The 17,177-nt window shown below is 45.9% G+C and overlaps 1 protein-coding gene across 2 annotated transcripts in view; it reads left to right on the forward strand.

Annotated features, from left to right (window-relative positions):
* The window catches only part of PPP2CA (protein phosphatase 2 catalytic subunit alpha), a 741,847-nt gene that overhangs the window by 343,351 nt on the left and 381,319 nt on the right, over positions 1 to 17,177 (forward strand). The gene's annotated exons all lie outside the window — the stretch shown is intronic.

Here is a 17,177-nt window from a genome sequence, read left to right on the forward strand (position 1 = left end):
TCTCCTTGAATAGCAGAGCGCCAGGGCCTAAGGATACCCCCACGAGTGGTTCCCTTCTTTCTGAGGGGCCCTCAGAGCCTGTGCCTGAGGAACCTTCCAGAAAGAAATTGTGCAAGAGGAAGCACAGACTCCCAGGAAGAGTCCCTCACTTCCGATACTGACCTCGAGGAATCTGAGGGGTCCCCTAAGTCTTCCTCTGAGGACGGTTCGTTCTCGGATATCGTGGAAATCTTGAAACAGAGGAGACTGGCCCTCCAAAACCCCCTCCGAGGAGGAGTCAGTATTCCTTAAGGCCTTTGGCGCTTAGCCCTCCGCCTCCTGGGTGTCTCCACCCTTTGAGCTCCTGGACCTTATTTGTCTGAGGGTGTGGGAGACTCCTGACTCCGTGGAGCCTGTTCCTCGATGCCCCAACAAATTTGTCTGCTCCCCAAGGGAAAGAATTTTTAACAAAGGGAGTCCCGGTAGATGCTATGGTGGCGGCGGCTGCCACACAGAAGGAAGTTGCTGAGTCTTCCTCTTCGGTCCATCCTCCTAACAAGGAGTCTAGGACTATGGATCGGTATGGGAAGCGTAACGTCTTCAGAGACCTTTACTTTGTGGTCGCTGAATTTCTCCTTTCACGTGGCTCCAGAGAGATCTTAAGGTGTTGGGAGATACTCTAACGGGTAACGTGCCTGAGGTGGTGGCTCTGATCAGCTCTACCCTCAACTCCATCTCCAACTCGTCCATGCAACTGATTTCGTACACTGCCGAGGGAGCTAGTAGGGCAGCTAGCTAAGGGGTGGCCCTCAGGAGGCAAGCCTGGCTACGCCTGTGTCACTTCGTGGAGGCCTTTAAGGCTTCCTTTACTGATGCCCCCTCTGATGGTTCCTCCTTGTTCGGGACCAAAGTGAAAGACACCCTCAGCAGGTGCGAGCAAGAGGGTAAGAACCTTGTCTGCCGTGGGAGTCTGTTTTTCCCTCTTGTCGAGACCTTATCCCAAGGCTCAGCGAGGGGGAAAGATGTGGTTCAAAAAATCACAAAGGTCTCTTCCTACTGCACAGGGTGAGGACCCCCCCCCCCCCGAGGCCATGGGAGGGTCGTATTCAGGGAGACGTCACATCAGAGGCAGAGGGGCCCCCTGCAATTCTGGGGACCGCGATTCCTTTCGTGGTTCCCTATACACTCATTCCTGAGGGTGTGCCCGGCTGTGCTTCTCCGGAGCCAGTCGGGGGTCGAATTTCCTGGTATCCGGAAGCCTGGGTCAACATCACCCAGGACAAATGGGTATTAGGGATAATCGCTGGAGGTTACACCATCCCATTTCACTCCACACCCCCTCCAGTCAAAAGAATCCCAGACATTCCCAGTCAAAGGGGTCATGCAGCAACAGAGGTTTCTCAGCTGCTAGAAAAAGGAGTCATCCAACCAGTCCCCCCAGACCAGATCGGATTAGGGACTTAAGATTCTTTTTGGTGCTGAAAAGAACAGGGGACCTGAGACGCATTTTGGATCTCAGCCGACTCTATCATGTACACAAGTCCAAATTCCGGATGGTCACGCTACAATCGATTCTCCCATTGTTGGGAAAAGTATGGATGTGCTCCATCGACCTGAAGGATGGTTATTACCACATCAAAATGGGCAGAGCATCCAGATGTCATCTACGCTTCCGGCTGGGAGCCAGGCACTTCCAGTTTCGAGCCTTGCCCTTTGGTCTCACCACAGCCCCAGGGTGTTCACCAAGTGCATGGCAGTGGTGACGGCTCACTTGAGACGTCAAGGATTCCAGATGTTACCTTATCTGGACAACTGGCTCCTATCTGCCCCCACCAAGCATCTACTTCAAAACAGAGATGCTACCATCGATCTTTGTCACCAGTTAGGCATTACAATAAACTGGAAAAAATATGCCTTGCTACCCTCACAGCGTGTGTCATTTATAGGAGCAGAGTTTGACACTTCGGTTGACCTATGGAGAGGGTCACAGGGTTGCAACGACAGGTTCGGACGATGCCTCTGACACGTTTGAGGGCAAGACTAGTTCTTCAGTTACTGGGGACAATGGCGTCCACTATCATGATGGTCCCGTTAGCGAGGTTACATATGAGGATCCTACAATGGCTTCTATTCACCCAATGGTCCTTCCAAAGACTACCGCTATCCTATCTTAATCAGACAAATGCAAGCAGGACCTCAGTTGGTGGCTATGCACCAGCAACTTAGACGTAGGGAAACCCTTTGTTCCACCCAGCCCGGTAGCCACAGTGACCACGGACACCTCCCGGATAGGGTGGGGGGGCATTATCTCTGCAGGATGGTCCAAGGCATGTGGCAGGAGCACGAGATAGACTTGCACATAAATGTCCCGGAGATGAGTGGCAGTGCTCCTAGCGTTGCAGGCACTTCAGGATGTCCTCTCTCTAGGGACTATTGTGATACACTTGGACAACATGTCTGTGTAGTGTGGTATCTCAACAAGCAAGGAGGAACCAGATCGTACCCCCTATGCAGGGAGGCCATATGAGTGTGGAATTGGGCGATAGCTTCCCAACGGGCCTTGGTGGCAACGCACATCCCAGGGAAAACCAGTGTGACTGCAGACAGGCTAAGTAGAGCAATCCTCATGCCTTACGAGTGGTCCCTGAACTGCTGGGTGGCAGACCGCATATTCAGTAAATGGTGTCAGCCTTGCTGCGATCTGTTTGCCAGTCCCCTAAATGCAAAATGCAGCAGCTACTTCACTGATCCCCCCCCCCCCCAAACTAGGGGAATCTCCAAGGGACACTCTTGCACACAATTGGCCCTCTGGTCTGCTGTATGCTTTCCCTCAGTTTCCCCATATCTCGAGGGTGATTCATAAAGCGCTATCCTTGGGAAGCAGATTGATTCTGATCGTGCCACACTGGCCTCGACAAGTATGGTTCCCCTTCCTTCAGCCTTACATCATGGATGCTCCTTGGATTCTGCACCCCCGTCCAGACTTGCTGACATATCGGGACAGCTCCACTCCTCCTCCCTGGAGACCCTCCAGCTGACCGCCTGGCTACTCCACTTCCATCCGTAGTCAGGTGTCACGATTTTTCTCCAGACATGGTCCATATTCTTTCGTCCTCATAAACCGTCCACTAGGAAGATCTACTCTAGCAAGTGGAAAAGGTTTTCTGTTGCGGATCCTGAAACCATTTCTCAGAGCCCCAAGGGCATTAAGGCTTCTACTGCTAAAAATCCTACCCCTTCTGATAGAGATTCCAGGGCGCTGGATAGATGGGGTAAGAAGGTCTACACTTATGCAACCTTGGCAGTCAGGGCTTTAAACTGTCAATTTCATATGCTAAAATAGCAGCATATCATAGGACTGCTTAAACAGAAAAAGATTTCTGACAGTGTGGAAAATAGATTTACAGGATCTACTGCATTCAGCTGAACAAGTTGGAAAACATACTTTGCAATGTGGTTTTAATTCTTTGGAGGCCTCTTGCAGGGCTGCTGTAACTGGGTCTGTGCTAAGAAGGCGTGCTAGGCTCAGAGCAGTCTGCCTGATGTTAAAGCAGAATTGTTGGATGCTGCTTTACAACAAGACAGTCTCTTTGGTAATAAGGCTGAAGAAGTTCTATGCAAACTGTGAAAGATTTTTTACAAGTGCAAACTCCAAGATTTAGTAGGCACTGGCCTACTAAGAACTGGTCCTTTCCAGTTCCTTCGAGAGCCAGTCAAGTCAAACCCAGACATTCCAAAGGCACTAGGTTTCAATCCCAAGGGACTTTCAGAACAAAACAATGGGGTGCCTCTTCCAAATCTAGAAACAGACACCTCCCTATGGTAAGCAGTCTCAATGACTTCCCTTTACACTTACCAAGCACTTACCTTTTAGCCGCCCCTTTGGGGGGAAAACTGGCTCTTCATGCGAAAAACTGGCAACTTATAACCTAGGACAAATGGGTTTTAAATATAGTATCCCAGGGATACTGATTTCTTTTCCACACGTTGCCAATTCCAAACGGATGGCCAGACCTGCCCCCAAATCAGTGGGCAGAGGCCCAGAAACAAGTACTTTCCCTCATGAGCATGGGGACTATTCAACTAGTACTAGAAGAGGAAAAAAGACAAGGTTTCTATTCGACTTTTACTGGTACCCAGAAAAGACAAATCATGACGTCCATTTCTGGACTTATCTACTCTAAACACCTTTCTGGACATCGCAAAATTCAAGATGCTGACTCTTCACCAGTTACTTCCTATGCTAGGCAAAGATGCCTGGTTGGCAACTCTAGATTGAAGAGGCTTACCTGCATATCCCAGTCAGGGAATCATGCAGAAGATACCTCCGCTTCAAAGCAGGCTACTTGCATTACCAGATGTTCGTGTTTCACTGTTGCAGGCATTACAGTTGGGTTATCCTGCTGGCAGGCTACCCGCAGTCGACCTGAATTCCAAAGTCTAGGTCCGGCGTCTGTTGCTGTCGCCTCCTTCCTGACGTCAGTGCGCCAGGGGTATAAAAGATGCAGCAGACGCCTTTTTCTTCAGTCTTTCTTGCCATGCAGTGCCCGAAGCAAAAGCAGTTCAAGTGCCAGTTGGCCGACTCCTGAGATTTTCAAATTCGAATTTCAGATCCGAAGTCTTCATTAAAGCCAAGTACCCCGTTGGGGAAACTTTTTTTTTTTCTTGCTCCAGACCGATGTCAGAAAAAGTTAATTGTATTTCTTGTGGGAAGCAAATACCTTAAGAGGATTTTCATTCTTACTGTATTCCTTGCCTAGGCCCTGACCACGACGTTGCTAGTCTGTTTTGTGCTAGATTTAACCAACACTAAGCGTCGGAACGATTTTGCATTTCATTACGTTGGCAGAAGATTTAACTAGATAATGCTGTCGGAGCAACCGACTACTGGAGTTTATATAAAAAGCGCAAAGAAAAGGACAGGCACCTGAGGTCCAAAACCGAGGCTTCAGCTAGGCCTTTTGCTGGTTCTCAGTGAGGAGCTTTCGCAGCCCCTGACAACAGCTACTGCAGAGCCACAGGCTGCTTCTGACTCCCACGTGGAGCCGACTAGGTTGCTGGAAACACGAGGTATTGGACACAAACTATTCCCTCAGATGTGTCCGGAGCCGCTGAGCTGGCATTGGCTTCTGAGGGTGTTTTCAGGCCTACACAGTTATATGTAAAACCAACTTCAGCTTCAAAGGCAAAGACTAAAGCAGCTCTAAAGACAAAGAAACAAGTATAGCATTCTCTTGGACAGGCCTCCATGCCTAAAAAATAGATGCTTAAAATGGCCGAAGACCTAATTACTTAGATCAGGAGTTCCCATCCCCCTCCTGATAAGAGGCCTAGGCAAGAGATAGAATATGCATCTTCAGATCAGGTTTCCATTTTCTCTGATTCCTCTTCTGACCAGGAATATTCTCTACCTCCCTATGAGGATTCTGATGCTGAAGAATCTATTTCTTCAGCCTCTCCTCCTGAGGATTATTATTTTGGGGAAACCCTGCATACCATGAGGGAGCATTTCCACTGGGAGAGCCAAGATTACTCAGAATCCAAGAAAAGGCTCAGACTTCCTTTTATTACCTCAGCACAGGCCCATTGCTATTCCTCTTGTTTTAGACATTGTAGATGTATTTTCAGAGTCCAGACTGTCTCCTGACTCTTTGCCACCAGGTCCTGTTAAGCCAGACATACTACAGGGTTCCTGAGTCGCACAAATTTCTTTATAAAAACCCTGCTGCAGACCCAGAAACTATCTCTCAGGGTCCCAAAGGGGTCAAGGCGTCCACTGCAAAAAAAACCTTTACCCTCTGATAGGGATTCATGGGCCCTGGACAGATGGGGGAAAAAGATTTATACTTCTGCTACCTTGGCTGTAAGAGCTTTAAATTGTCAATTTCATATGCTTAATTATCAGCAATATCTAATGTCACTGCTTAAACAAAAATGTTGACAAATTCAGAATGTGCAGAAAACAGAAATGCAGGGTTTGTTGCATGCAGCCGAACAATTAGGAAAACATACTTTGCAATTTGGTTTTGATTCTCTAGAGGCATCTTGCAGGGCCGCTGTTACAGGTTCTGTCATTAGGAGACATGCTTGGTTAAAAGAACAGAATCTGCCCGATCATGTTAAAGCAATATTAGATGCTCCATTACAACATGATACCTTGTTTGGTGTTAAAGCAGAAGAGGTTTTGAAGAAAATGGAGGATAAAGCTAAATCTATGCAAACAGTCAAGGATTTCTTACAGGTACAGCCTCCCAGATTTAGCAGGAACTGGCCTGCAAAGAATTGGTCCTTTCCAGTGTCAGGCCACAGAGGCAGATACAGACGCCCCAGAGGCAGATCACAGTCCCAAGGCTCATACAGGCCTAAACAATGGGGTGCTTCAACCTCCAAAAGCAGAGAAGAAAAATCAGCCATACGGGAAGCAGTCTCAATGACTTTCCCATGCCAGCACCACGCCCTTATCTTCTGGCAGCTCCTTTGGGGGGAAAACTAGCACTTTTTGCTCAAAATTGGCACATGATCACACAGGACAAATGGGTCTTAAATATTGTATCCTAGGGCTACAGGTTCCATTTTCACACCCTGCCAAGGCCAAACGGTATGCCAGACCTGCCACGTAATCAATGGGCAGAGGCACAAAAAAAGTTTCATCCCTCATGGACATGAGGGCCATTCAGCAAGCACCACAGCAAGAGCAGGGACAAGGATTTTACTCAAGGCTATTCTTGGTGCCCAGAAAGGACAAAACCTGGAGACCAATACTGGACCTGTCTATCCTGAACACATTACTGGACATTCCAAAATTGAAAATGTTAACTCTGCAGCAGCTTCTGCCCATGCTGGGCAAGAAGGCTTGGCTTGTGACTTTAGACCCAAGAGGCATACCTGCATGTCCCAATCAGACAATCATGCAGAAGATACCTCAGATCAATGCATTACCAGTTCTCTGCACTGCCCTTTGGCTTATCTACTGCGCCCAGGGTCTTCACAAAGTGCCTGGCACCAGTAATTGCTTTTTGCAGACCAAGAGGAATTCAAATATATCCTTACTTGGACGACTGCCTTAATCAAGCAGAGAACAAGGACACTACTACAGCATCTGGCGTTTGTAAAAACATTACTAGCAGGCCTAGGGTACACAATAAACGAAAATAAATCAAAACTTGTACCCTCTCGAGATAATATTCCTGGGTGCAAGCTTAAATACAACTGCCCAGTTGGCTTATCTCATGCCAGACAGACAACTGACTACTTATTTCAAAATGTTGGCAACAAAGACCCAGTTATCTATTTATTTTACATTTGTTGACCAGGCTAGTGTAGCTGGATACATGTCCATTTTCAGTAGAGGCTCCATGTGCAAAACAATATGAATAAAACAATAAAAAATGTACAATAGACCCAAGTAGAATAGAACAAAATATAATAAACATTTTAAGTATGGTCATGAAAAAGTCTACAGAAGAATATATGCAATGTATACAATGGCTACAGAAGAATATATGCAATGAAAAAGTCTACAGAAGAATATATGTAATGTATATGATGGTAAAGCAGTTAAAGATGATAGTAAATAAGTAAATATGAAGAATTCAGTCACAGGATCTGCAAGAAAAACTCTGCAAGCTTTGGGCTTCATGGCATCCTGCATTCTGCTAATTCCATATGCAAGACTGCATATGAGGAAACTTCAATGGTATCTGAAGTGTTTGGACACAACATTGCCACAGCCTGGAAACAATAATTACCCTCATTCCTTGCCTGCAACAGGAGTTTCGATGGTGGGCAAAAGCCTGTCACCACAACACGGGACAGCCATTCACCTTACCCACAGCCAGGCAGACATTGACAACAGATGCATCAGATTATGCCTGGGGGGCCCATATGGCAGGAAGATGCATTCAGGGCAGATGGTCCAAGTCAAATGCATATACATATCATTCAAAAAGAGATGCTAGCCGGACAATACCATAGTCATGTACATAAACAAGCAAGGGGGCACACATTCCTACCCCCTCTGCAGGCTAGCCATGAACTTGTGGGACACTGCATTGACTTACCAAGTACATCTGCAAGCACAGTTCCTGCCAAGAAGGAAAAATACTCTGGCAGACTAAGCAGAAACCTAATGGATCCCCAAGAGTGGAAATTGGATCCACAAGTCTTCAGCATGTAACAAGAAACTGGGGATGCCCGCACATAGACTTATTTGCCTCTCACAATTACTACAAAGATTCTGCACAAGGAATTATCACAAGCAAGCATGGAAAGTAAGCAAGCATGGAAAGTGGATGCTCTCTTTCAACTGGAAAAACCTAACAGTATATGCCTTTCCTCCTCTGCCTCTCCTCCCCAAGGTACTCCTCAAGGTCAGACAAGAGAAGCCAAAAATTATTCTGATTGCCCCAGACTGGCCCTGCCGGCACTGGTACCCAATCCTAAAGAGCTTGTCCCAATGCCCAGCTTGGACAAATTCTTCACTTATTGACCCAAGACAGTCTGATACTGCACAGCCAACTCATGACCCTAAACCTGGCAGCATGGCGGATAATGTAGCCATTCAAGACACACCTCTTTCTAAAGCAGTTATGGATCTTAGTTTGGAGGCCAGGAGGCCTAGCACCAGAAAATTTTAAGCAGAAAAATGGAAGAGACTCTGTGCTTGGAACCAGGCACAAGTAATTAACACGATTGTTCTAAATATTCCTCAGATTTTGCAATACTTAACTGAGATGCTGGATAAAGGCCTTTCCTTTTCATCCTTTAAAATTCATGCCTCTGCCATTTCAGCTCATTACAATACAGAACAACCTATTTTTTCTCATCCATTACTAAGGCAGTACCTCAGAGGGGCCAAAAACATAACCCCAAGGAGAGCACCAATACCTGCATGGGACCTCAACTATGTCTTGGAAAAACTTACACTGCCTCCCTTTGAGCCAGCTTCTGCAGCTGATATAAAATTCTTATCCTGGAAAACAGCTTTGCTACTAGCAATAACCTCTGCTAGACGAGTCTGTTACAGGCACTCATGGCTGTGGAACCTTTTATCATTTTCCATCCTGACAGGGTTTCTTCTGAGGACAAACCCTACATTTATGCCTAAGGTAGTGACCGGTGTGGCCCTCAACCAAGCAATTCACTTGCCTACCTTTTACCCAAACCCACAGAATAAGGGTGAGAGACTTCTGCATGCTTTGGACATTCACAGACAGCTACGCTTCTACTTGGACAGAACCAAAGCTTTCAGAAAGACTGAAAAACTTCTAGTAGCATATGCTGCAGGATCGCAAGGAAAGCCTATCTCAACGCAGACTATTTCAAAGTGGATAGGCCACTGCATTAGTTTCTGCTATTCACAGGATGGTAAATCAGTGCCTAAGGGCATTAGGCCACATTCCACCAGAGCAGCAGCCACTTCAGCAGCCTTCCTTAGAGGAGTACCAACCAAAGACATCTTAGAGGCTGCAACTTGGAGTTCAGTGCATACTTTTACAAAGCACGATCACTTACCTTTCTATTCTAAATCCAGGGCAGGCTTTGCCACTGCAGTTCTGCAGGGCCTGATAGCCTCTCCTAATCCTATTTAGCACCAGCCTCCCAACCATAGCTTTGGGATTCAACTCAATTGTAATGACTGCAACAGTGAAACATGAACATAGTGCAGTTGTGTGCCTACCATAAATGTAGATGTTAGTGTATTCACTGTTGCAGTCCATGTTACCCTCCCCTCCCCCTTTTCCTTGCTGGGACTTATCTGTACTTCTCTATTCTATACAACCTATGTGGAGTATTTGCTTGTAGATGAAGGAAGTTGTTTTTTGGTTATGCATGCTTTTTGGCATTAGTGAGCCTACCATTTTATCGGCACCTGACATCTGGGGCAAGAAAAACTTGAAGAAATTGGCGTCTGCTACATCTTTTTTTACCCTTGGCACACTGAAGTCAGGTAGGAGGCGACAAACAGACGCCGGACCTAGACTTTGGAACTCAGGCCGACTGCGGGTAGCCTGCCAGCAGGATAACCCAATTGTAATGACTGCAACAGTGAATACACTAACATCTACATTTATGGTAGGTACACAACTGTACTTTTGTCGTGTTTCACTGTTGCAGTCATTACATTTGGGTAATCTGCTGGCAGGTTACCCTCAGTCGGCCTGAATAACAGTCTTGGGTCCTGCGTCTCTTGCTGTCGCCTCTTCCATGACGTCAGGGGTATAAAACATGCAGCCGACGCCATTTTAATCGGTCTTTCTTGCCGTATAGTGCCCGAAGCAGAAGCAGTTCACAAGTGCCGTCGGCCGACTACTGAAAGTTTTGTATTCGAGTTTCAGAACCGAAGTCTTTATACTAAAGCTAAGTACCCCGTTGGGGAAACTTTTTCTTGCTCCTTACCGATGTCAGTAAAAGTTAATAATTGCATTACTTGTGGGAAGCAAATACCTCGAGGATTTTCATTTGTACTGTATTCCTTGCCTAGGCCCTGATCACGTGCCCTGCTGTCAGTTTTGTGCTAAATTTAACCAAAGCACCATTAAGCGTCCGTATATTTTTGCTTCTAAATATTTTGGTTCAAGATTCAACTACCCTGAAGTGTCGTTGGTTAGCAATCAGACTACCGGAGTTTACAAAAAACACAAGGAAAAAGACAGACCAAGGTCCAAAACTGACGAAGCTTCTCCTAAGCCAGTCGCCGGTACTTGGTGAGGTGCTTTCGCAGCCCCTGATACCTGCTACTTTTGAGCTGCAGGCCTCTACTGAGACCCATTTGGAGTCCGGTATGCCGCAAGATTCGCAAAGTATTGAACCCGTGGATGTCTCTCCCTTGGATGGGTCCAGAGCCGCTGAGCAGGCACCGGCTTCTGAGGGTGTTTTCAGGCTTCAACGTTTTTACTTTAAACCGACGCCAGCAACAAAAGCAAGGTCAAAAACAGCTGTCTAAAAAACAGACGCATGAGCCACGTGCTCAGGCCCCTATGCCTAAAAAACAGATTATCAAAATGGCTGAGGATTTAATTACCTTTATCAGGGGTTCCCAAACCCCCCCTGCTAAGAGGCCTAGGCAAGGTACTGATTATGAATCTTCAGATCAGGTTTGCATTTCTTCTGATTCCTGTTCTGATCAGGAATTTTCTATTCCACCCTATGAGGATTCTGATGCAGAGGAATTAATTCCATCTGCTTCTCCTGAGGATTACTGTTTTGGAGAGACTTTGCATACTTAAGGGAACATTTTTAGTGGGAGAGTCAGAGCTTCTCTGAATCAAAAAGGCTTGGATTTCCTTCCTCAGCATAGGCCTTTGGCAATGCCTCCTGTATTGGACATTGTTGATGTGTTTTCGTAATCGAGCATGGCTCCTGATTCCCTGTCTCTGGCTCTCCTAGTAAGCCAGACCAATATTACACGATTTCTGACTCCCACAAATTTATTTTCAAAAATCCTGCTGCTGATCCTGAGACCATTTCTCAGGGTCCCAAGGGTGTTGAGGCTTCTACAGTCAAAAATCCTACCCCTTCTGATAGAGATTCCAGGGCGCTGGATAGATGGGGTAAGAAGGTTTATACGTCTGCAACCTTGGCAATCAGGGCTTTAAACTTCCAGTTTCATATGCTTAAATATCAACAGCATGTTATGGGCTTACTGAAACAGAAAATGATTTCTGATTGTGTGGAAAATAGTTACAAGATTTATTGCATTCAGCAGAACTGGTTGGAAAGCATACTTTGCAATGTGGTTTTGATTCCTTGGAGGCCTCTTGTAGGGCCGCCGTTACTGGATCTGTGATTAGAAGGCATGCCTGGCTCAAGGAGCAAAATCTGCCTGATCATGTTAAACCAAATTGTTGGGTGCCCCTTTGCAGCATGATACTCTGGTAATAAGACAGAAGAGGTTTTAAAGAAAATGGAAGGCAAAGCTAAATCTATGCAAACTGTAAAAGATTTCTTGCAAGTGCAGCCTCCCACGTTCAGTAAGCACTGGCCTACTAAAAATTGGTCCATTCCTTTGTCCAACAGAGCCACTCAGGGCAAACTCAGGTGCTCAAAATGCTCCAGATATCAATCAAAGGGTTCTTATAGGTCAAAGCAATGGGGTGCCTCCACCTCCAAATCTGGAGGAAACCAAGCACGCAACCCCTACAGTAAGCAGTCTCAATGACTTTCTCTACCATCTCCAAGCACTTATTTTTTGGCAGCCCCCTTGTGGGGAAACTAGCACTTCATGCTCAAAATTGGCAGTTAATTACCCAGGACAAGTGGGTATTAAACATAGTATCCCAGGGGTACAGATTTCATTTCCGTACTTTGCCAATTCCAAACGGATGGCCGGATCTGCCACAACCAGTGGCAGAGGCCCAGAAACAAGTCATGTCCCTCATGGATATGGGGGCTATTCAGCTGCTACCAGAAAAGGAAAGGACAAGGATTTTTTCCAAGACTTTTCCTGGTACCCAAAAAAGACCATTCATGGCGTCCAATACTGGACTTATCGATTCTGAGCACGTTCCTGGACATTCCAAAATTCAAGATGCTGACTCTACAATAGCTACTGCCTACGCTAGTCAAGAATGCTTGGTTAGTAACTAGACTTAAGAGGCATACCTGCATATCCCAATAAGGGAATCATGCAGAAGATACCTCCCCTTCAAAGCAGGTTTTTTGCATTACCAATTCTGTGCACTGCCCTTTGGCTTGTCTACTGTGCCCAGGGTCTGTACAAAGTGCCTGACACCAGTAATTGCATTCTGCAGACATTCAAATTTATCCTTATCTGGACGATTTTCATTCCAGCAGAGGACAAGGACACTCATCAACATCTGGCGTTTGTAAAAAGGCTTCTAGCCTGCCTAGGGTACGCCGTAAACGAAAAGAAATCACAACTGGTATCTTCTCAAATAATTACATTCCTGAATGCAAGCTTGAATACAACTGCCCAGATGGCTTACCTCACGCCAGAGAAACAAAGGCAATTGACAACATACTCCAAACAAATGGCAACAAAAACCCAGTTATCTGCAAGACAAATTCTGTAGGCTTTTGGGGTTCATGGCATCCTGCATTCTACTAATTCCATATGCGAGACTGCATATGAGGAAACTTCAGTGGTACCTAGAAAGTGTATGGAGGTAAACATGGTCATAGCCTGGAAACAATGATTCCTCTCATTCCATGCCTACAAAAGAAGTTTCTTTGGTGGGCAGAGACATGTCACCAAAACAAGGGACTGTCATTCACTCTACCCCTGCCACCTAAACCCTAACTACAGACGCATCAGACTATGCTTGGGGGGGCCCAACTGGCAGGGAGATGCGTTTAGGGCAAATGGAGCCCAAACCAAATGCACCTGCATAGCAACCAGAAAGAAATGCTAGCTGTTCAAAATGCTCCTGACAGCCTTCAAGGACTTGCTTCATCCAGGAGAACTACTGATAGACTGACAACACCACAGTTATGTGGTACATAAACAAGCAGGGGGGTACACATTCCTACCCCCTTTGCAGACTAGTCATGGCCTTGTGGAACACAGCCTTGACTTACCAAATACATCTTCAAGCTCAATTCCAGCCAGGAAAGCAAAATACTCTGGCAGACTACCTAAGCAGAAGTCTTATGGACCTGCACGAATGGAAACTCAATCCACAAATCTTCAGCATGTTAACACAGAAATGGGGGAGACCAGACATAGTTTTGAGGAGAGGTAAATAGATCTATCAGTTGGGATGAATTCTGCACAAGAAATCACAAAAAAGCATGGAAAGTGGATGCTCTATCCTTCAGCTGGAAAAACCTGTCTGTCTATGCTTTCCCCCTCTGCCTCTGCTCTCAAAGGTCTTACTAAAAGTCAGACAGGAAAAAACAATTATGCTAATTGCTCCGGATTGGCCTCACCAGCACTGGTAACCACTTCTAAGGAATGTCATACCTTCCTTCGTGGTACTTGCCTCAAACACCTCATCTACTGTCTCAGCAGAACTATCAAATTCTGCACACACTGCTCCAAACTCTGAATCTTGCAGCATGACTAATCAAGTAGTTATTCAAACCACATCTCAGTAAACCTGTGATGGATGTCATTTTGGAAGCCAGAAGGCCTAGTACTAGGAAATCTTATGCTGGTAAATGGAAGAGATTCTGTGCTTGGAACCAAGCACAAGAAATACACAGCATAGCCCAATATTCCTAAGATTTTGCAATACTTAACTGAGATACTTGAAAAGGGCCTAACAATTCAATAAAAATCCATGGCTCTGCCATCTCGGCTCATTACAACACAGAGCCTCCCCTCTTCTCATCCACTGCTTAAACAGTATCTCAGAAGGGCCAAAAATTTAAGGCCTCCCAGGAGAACACAAACTTTTGCATGGGACCTCAATTTTGTGCTGGAAAAACTCACCCTGCCTCCTTTTGAACCAGCAGCTGCTGTGGACGTAAAATTTCTATCTTGGAAGACTGCTTTTCTTTTGGCAGCCACTTCAGCAAGAAGGGTTTCAGATCTACAGGCTCTCATGGCAGTGGAGCCTTTCATTACCCGGACAGGGTGGCCCTCAAGACCAATCCTTTATGCCTAAGGTGGTATCTAGTGTGGCTCTTAACCAGACCATTCATCTGCCAATTTTTTTCCCAAATCCGCAGAACAAGGGGGAGCGGATTCTGCATTCATTGGATGTACACAGACAACTAAGATTCTACCTAAACAGGACAAAATCCTCTAAGAAAGTCTGAGCAATTACTGGTAGCATTTGCTGCAGGATCAGAGGGGAAGGCTATATCAAAGCAGACTATTTCTAAATGGATAAGCCACTGCATTTGGTTCTGCTATTTGCACCATGGCAAACCTGTGCCCAAGGGGATCAGATCCCATTCCACCAGGGCTGCCTCTACTATAGCAGCTTTTCTCAGAAGGGTCCCAACCAAAGACATTCTAGAAGCTGCTACTTGGATCTCTGTTCATACTTCCACAAAGCATTATCATTTACCTCTCTTCTCTAAATCCAGGGCAAGCTTTGCCACTGCAGTCCTGCTGGGCCTTATAGCTGCTCCTAATGCTTTTTAGTTCCATCCTCCCATTCATAGCTTTGGGATTCTACGCAAATGTAATGACTGCAACAATGAAACACGAAGAACATAGTACAGTTGTGTACACTTACCATAAATGTAGATGTTAGAGTATATTCACTGTTGCAGTCCGGGTTACCCACCCCCGATCCCCCATTCTATACCTTTTCTTTCCTTCACTATACCCAAAAGCCTTTGGTGTATTTGCTTTTAGTTGAAGGTAAATTTTGTTTCTAAGGTGCATTTATATAAAATGGCATTGGCTGCATGTTTTATACCCCTGACGTCATGGAAGAGGTGACAGCAACCGGCGCAGAACACAAGACTTTGTTGTTCAGGCCGACTGAGGGCAACCTGCCAGCAGATTACCCAAATGTAATGACTGAAACAGTCAATACACTCTAACATCTACATTTATGGTAAGTGTATACAACTTTACTTTCTCTGCACTGCCCTTTGGCTTATCTACTGCACCCAGGGTCTTTACCCAGGGTCTTTACCCAGGGTCTTTACCCAGGGTCTTTACCCAGGGTCTTTGCCCAGGGTCTTTGCCCAGGGTCTTTGCCCAGGGTCTTTACCCAGGGTCTTTACCCAGGGTCTGGCTCCAGTAACTGCATTTTGCAGGCAAAGAAATATTCAGATATATCCATACCTGGACGATTGTCTAATTCAGGCAGAAAACAAGGACATTCTTCTAAATCATTTGGCGTTTGTAAAAAGGGTTGTAACTTGTCTAGGGTACACTATATAAATGAAATCACAACTGGTACCCTTTCAAAAAATTACATTCTTGGGTGCAAGCTTGAATACAAATGCCCAGATTGCTCTCCTTACACCAGAGAAGCAAATTCATTTGGTGACTTTCTTCAAACGGAGCCACAAAAATCCTGCTTTCTGCAAGGCAAATACTGCAAGCCTTGGGGTTCATGGCCTCCTGCATTCTTCTAATTCCGTATGCACGACTGCATATGAGGAAACTTCAGTGGTATTTAAAAAGTCTGTGGAATCAGCATTGTCACAGCCTGGAAACAATGATTCCTGTCATACCTAGAGTTCCTATGGTGGGCAGAGGCCTGCCACCAGAACAAGGGACTGCCATTCACACCACCCCCTGCCGCCCAAATCCTACCTACAGACGCATCCGACTATGCATGGGGTGCTCATCTGGCAGGGAAGTGCATTCAGGGAAAATGGAGCCTAAATCAAATGCACCTTCACATAAATCAAAGAAATGCTAGCTGTACAGAATGCACTGACGGCCTTCAAGGACTACCTTCATCCAGGACAATTACTGACAATTACTGACACAGACTGACAACACCATGGTTATGTGGTACATAAGCAGGGGGGTACACTCCAACCCCCCTGCAGACTAGCCATGGCATTGTGGAACACTGCCTTGAGCTATCAAGTACAACTACAAGCTCGATTCCTGCCAGGAAAGCTGAATACTCTGGCAGACTAAGCAGAAATCTCATTGACACACACGAATGGAAACGAACTACTGATTTTCAACATGTTGACATGCAAATGGGGGAGCCCAGACATAGATCTCTTTGCCTCACTCCAGAGCTATCAGTTGGACGAATTTTGCACAAGAACTCATCGCAAAAAAGCCTGGAAAGTGGATGCTCTGTCCTTCAGCTGGAAAAACCTATCAGTCTATGCCTTTCCCCCTCTGCTCTCCAATGTTCTACTAAAAGTCAAACAGGACAAACCAAAATGATTTTGATTGCTCCAGACTGGCCTCGCCAACGCTGGTACCCACTCCTGCACAGTGTCACACCTTCCACTGTGGCACGTGCCTCAGACACCTTACTTGCTGTCTCAGGAGAAGAACCAGACTCTGCACACTCTGCTCCAAACTTTGAATCTTGCAGCGTGGCTAATCACCTAAATTCACCCTTGGCATCCCTCAGCAAACCTGTGATGGATGTCATTTTGGAGGTGAGAAGACCTATTACTAGAAAATCTATGTTGACAGATGGAAAAGTTTCTGGGCCTGGAATCAATCTCAAGGGATAAGAACAGCAGTGCCCAACATTCCTCAGATTTTGCAGTACTTAACGGAGATGCTTCACAAGGGCATGTCCTTTTCCTTTTCCATAAAAATCCATGCCTCTGCCATTTCAGCTCATTAC

Source organism: Protopterus annectens, chromosome 4.part0 (assembly GCF_019279795.1).
Source record: "Protopterus annectens isolate FY-2018-M chromosome 4.part0, PAN1.0, whole genome shotgun sequence".
Lineage (NCBI taxonomy): Eukaryota > Metazoa > Chordata > Ceratodontiformes > Protopteridae > Protopterus > Protopterus annectens.